Below are 4,810 nucleotides of genomic sequence, written 5' to 3'. Positions count from 1 at the left end.
ACTCCTTGGAGACTTGATTTACAAAATAACTGCTCTTACTTCTATGAAATGAGGATGCTATTTTCCTTTCTTTTTCCTTGAAATAAAAGGAGGAAAAAAACCAATTTTCATATGTGACTGGCACCTTGACTTGGAATTGACTAGCTCAGGTATAAAAGGGATCTGTGACTGTTTCATTGTATTTGAGACAATAGAAAATATTTATTTCTGAACAGGAATGACCACTTAAGCTCCATTGCTGTGATTAAGAAACCTCAGTGATAGAGGGTGGACTGAACAATCAATGCTGAGGCTAGATCTATTAGTCATACTCAGTAAGTACATCATTGGCTCTGAAAGAACTGCCATATTGATACAAAATATAGATTACTTACTATACCAATATGTGGTTAATGATTGAAGTTGGTGGAAACTTACTGAATGTACACAGTAATAGCTAGGTGGCTGAAATTAAAAACTCAAGACCTTTCCTTTTAGGGAATGTGGAACATATCACATACTGGCACAATAGTGATAACACATTGGGTAAAGCAAAAAAAAATCTTGATTTCTGCAGATCCTAAGAAATAAAGAACACTTCCATCTCTCTTCATGATGCACCCCATCATCTACAGTTTTTTTCCTTTATCTTATTCAAGTCCAGATTCCAAGTCAATGTATATTTTGTCCTTATTCTGCTCTTATTCATGCCTCTCTACACAAGTTTCTTTTTTCTGTGAAAATAAATTTTTGGGAAAAACACATCAATACAAGAAATCTGTGCTAGAAACCCTAATGCACCCTTACTAGAAGCATAAAAAGCTCCATTTCATTATGTGAAGGCATGGCTGTTTTCAGTTCTGCAATGGGCATGAAGTGAGTTTATTAAAAGTCATTTTTATTTTTTATTCATCTGGCTCCCTGTTCTCATCTAGCCCATATTTTGTTTCATAAAATAAAAGAGAAATGGGCAAAGAAGCAGAAAGAAAAAGAAAACTACTTCTCTCTTGGGAGCAGAATAAGCAACTTGGTCACAGAGAGACTTCAAAGTTACCATAGAATTATAAAACAAGCAGGCAGATAACAATAATTTATTAGGTGCTTACTTCATGCTAGGCACTCTATTAAGTACAGGGGATACAGACAGGAGCAAAAAGAAAGGCAGTTTCTGCTTTCAAGGAGTTTTCATTCTAATTGGGGAAGACCTCATAGAAAAGAGATCTGATAGGTTGGAATAGAGGTGAAGTGCAGGCACAGGAGTAGAGTGGCACAATCTGGAGAGTAAAAAGATAACTGGGAGGGGAATGAAGAAGAGAATGTAAAGGAGTTAATCTCAAAATATTTGAGAACTATTCCTCTACTTCAGGGGTCTGCAACATATGACTCTTGAGCCATATTTGGCTCTTTTGAGGGAGCCATAAAGTCTTTCTGCAGGAGCCATAAAGTCAGGTTTTTTTTCAGGCACTGTTACAGGAGCGCACACTGTGAGCACTGTACAGCTCTCACGAAATTACATTTTTTAAAAATGTGGTGTTTATGGCTCTCACAACCAAAAAGGTTGCTGACCCCTGCTCTAGTTGATCTCTAAATATACTTTTAGGGCTAGTGCTTAACTTCTTTAGGGGACAATTTGAAGATGATGTTATAAATAGGAATGGAGTTGGGGCTATCTTCAGAAATCAAACTCTACTAAAGTAATCATTATCTATACTATTTAGAACAAGATTAGATAAATGGAACAGATTAGAAAATAAAATCTAGCAGAAAATGAAAAGAGAATCTCATGGTTTAATAAATACAAGAATACAAATTGTTTGAAAAAGAATTCTTTATTTGACAAAACCTACAAGGAAAACTAGAAAATAGTTTAGCAGAAAATTGATTTAGACTTGTATCTTATATCACATACTCCAATAAGCTCCAAATGGACAAATGACAAAACCTATGTGGTTCCCTCATTTAAAAAAAAGCAGAAAATAGAAGCATGATGTTGTGTGGAAAGCACTGAATTTGGAGATAGGGATCATTTATTCAAATTCTGATTTTCATGTTTATTAACTATGTGACACAAGTTAGTTTTACACCTTTCTGGTTCTCAGTATTTTGATCTACAAAATGGGGGTATGACCTCAAAGTAACCTTTAGCTCTTTGATAAACGTTAGTTTTCATAACCAAATAATGGACAGAGAGCAGAACAAAAGAAAAAATTATTTTAATTACATAAAATTTAAAAGCATTTGTAAAAATCAACCACCATTTATTAAGAACTTAAACTATTCTAGAAATTACATTGTCTGTGAAGTTTTTTTTTTTTTTTAAAAGAAAAAAAACGGTTGCTTTCATGGTCTTTACATTAGAATGGGTGAGAAAACACAAATTGGCATTTCAAAGGTAAAGGCAAAATACATGGAAGGTACACACCTAGCAGACTGGTCAACATGACAGTAAAGGCAAATAATAAATGTTGGAGGGGATGTGGCAAAATTTGGACACTAATACACTGCTGTTGGAGCTGTGAATTGATCCAACCATTCTGGAAGGCGATTTGGAACTATGCCCAAAGGACTTTAGAAGAATGCCTGCCCTTTGATCCTGCAATAGCGCTACTAGGTTTGTATCCTAAAGAGATAATAATGAAATATTCATACAAAATATTCATAGTCGCACTATGATCAGACTCATCAACTGCAGCAACAACCTTTGGCTTCAATGGGAATGCTTTGGCCACCAGCCTGAAGAAGAAGCAGATCTGGACGCTGGAGCAGCCTGTCTATGAGGCAAGCAGAGGGAGCCTCAACATGTTCTCCAAAAGGCACCTAAGCCAACAAGGATGGCAATGTGAGTTGTGACAGTGAGACCCCCAGCGCTATCATGGCCCACCACTAGGATAGCTCCTCGTTGCCATTCCATCGGCACTGGAGCTACCACTAGGGCACTTCTGTTCTACTTCACACAGACCATCTCGCTCTCAGAGAAGTGAAGCATCCAAATCGCCATGCTCCTGCAGATGAACCTCTACAGACTGACTCCCAAGCGCTAGGAGCACCTGAGCTACTCGCAGGATGAGATTGCTGTGGACAGTGATGCGCCCTGGGGAGTGGACTCACTCATTACCTTGGTCTTCTGGGGCCAGCCCTACCAGAAGTAAACAGCCAACCACCACTTTCTGTGCAACAACGGACACCTGGAGGAAAGGTCTGCTCAGGGCACAGGCTACACCCTGGAACCCTGGAGTTCAAGTCTGGCAAAGTGGTCTTCCGGGACTTCCAGGACTGCTACCGGGAGCCAGTAGGACTCCAGCGGCACTCTCAAGGCAAGGATGATCACCAAGATGGGCAAGATAGCTCTCTTCCCAAGGTGGTGCTACAGGAGGGCAACCAGAGGAACGTGTACTTTGGACAGGAAATGGACCTCTCTGCCAATCAGGATGAACTTTCCAACTATAGATCAAAAGGGACACCAAGAAGTGTTCTCTCTGGAGAAATACTGACAGATACTGGACCCTAACATTCAGGGGTAGAAAACAGTCCACTGCTTCAATCAAGAATACCAACTGCTACTTTGATATAGAATGGTGTGACAAAGGCATCACTCTCAAGGCTGCCAATGAGAAGAATGTCACCGCCACAGAAAAATGGACATATGCTGGCCTCTCTGGAAGCTGCAGGAGAAACTCAGCATTTCATACAATTGATTAAGTGACCCATCATTGTCTTCCCTGGAGACCATGGCTTCATTGGATGCTGGAAAGTGAGTGGGACTATGGATTCAAATTGTTCTTCATTCTAGCTGGAAGTTAATGATTATGCCTATACTATCAAAGTCTCTACTGGGAAGTATTGGATGGTGGGAAATGAGTCACCTATCACCAATAGCAGCAAAACTCCCAGGGACTTTTTCGAGTTATGCATCTATAACAAAGTAGCGATCAAAACCAATGGCCGGTATCTGAAAGGTGACCATGCTGGGGTCCTGAAAGCTTCCACAGAGGCCACAGACCAGTGATGGCAAACCTATGGCACAGGTGCCAAAAATAGCATGCAGAATTCTCTGTGAGCATGCACCCTCCCTACCACCCCATAGTTTGTTACTAGAAAAGGCAGAGGGCCTGAAGCAAAGCATCCCCCTTCCTTCAGTCTAGCCTTCCTGATGACATTTTTTTCACATCATCCATCCCTCTGCCAAGAACTCCAATGGGAGTGCACAGCTGATAAGGTGGGCTGTTCTCAGGTGGCAGAGCTGGAGGGAAGTGGAGAGCTCGGGCCACTCCCCTCCTCTCTACACTCACTGAGGACATTCCTCACTTCACCCACCCCTCCACTTCATAGCCCAATAGGAGTACTTTCTCTCTCCCCTGTGGGATAAGGGAGGGCAGGGCATACCAGGCAATTGGGGCAGAGGGGCATATAGCCTGGCGGATAGGGTGGGTGCAGGGCCTTGCACTTTGTCTCTAAAAGGTTGGCCATCATTGCCATATACCCTTCCACACTCTGGGAGTACTAAATGCACTTTAGTGTTGGATTTTCCCACTTCCCACTCAACCCCTTGCCCCCTTCCCAACCCAATTTCCAGATGCTGCTCTGTTGATAGTTTTTATTTCTGCCCTTTTCCTTTCCTTCATTTTGCTTCACTGTGCTCCTGCCCCTAGCCCCACCTCTCTCTGTGGAAGGATTTCAGGATGGTTTGCTCTCTTCCTACCACCATTTTTTGAAAATCTCTCTTGCCTTTTCTATTTTCAGGAATCTGTTTCATGTGTTAATGATGTGGGGGTAGGGGAAGAAGCCATTTGCCTTTCAAACTGGAAAATTCAGAGAAAGTGGTGCATCATCT

General features: G+C 41.4%; 1 pseudogene; it reads left to right on the top strand.

The window, feature by feature from the left end:
• The first annotated feature begins 383 nt into the window (after positions 1–383).
• On the top strand, positions 384–3,985 carry LOC123233576 (annotated as a pseudogene).
• Positions 3,986–4,810: the final 825 nt, after the last annotated feature.

Source organism: Gracilinanus agilis, chromosome 2, assembly GCF_016433145.1.
Source record: "Gracilinanus agilis isolate LMUSP501 chromosome 2, AgileGrace, whole genome shotgun sequence".
Lineage (NCBI taxonomy): Eukaryota > Metazoa > Chordata > Mammalia > Didelphimorphia > Didelphidae > Gracilinanus > Gracilinanus agilis.
Note: the sequence above shows the minus strand (reverse complement) of the source record. Positions and strands in the feature narration are given on the sequence as shown.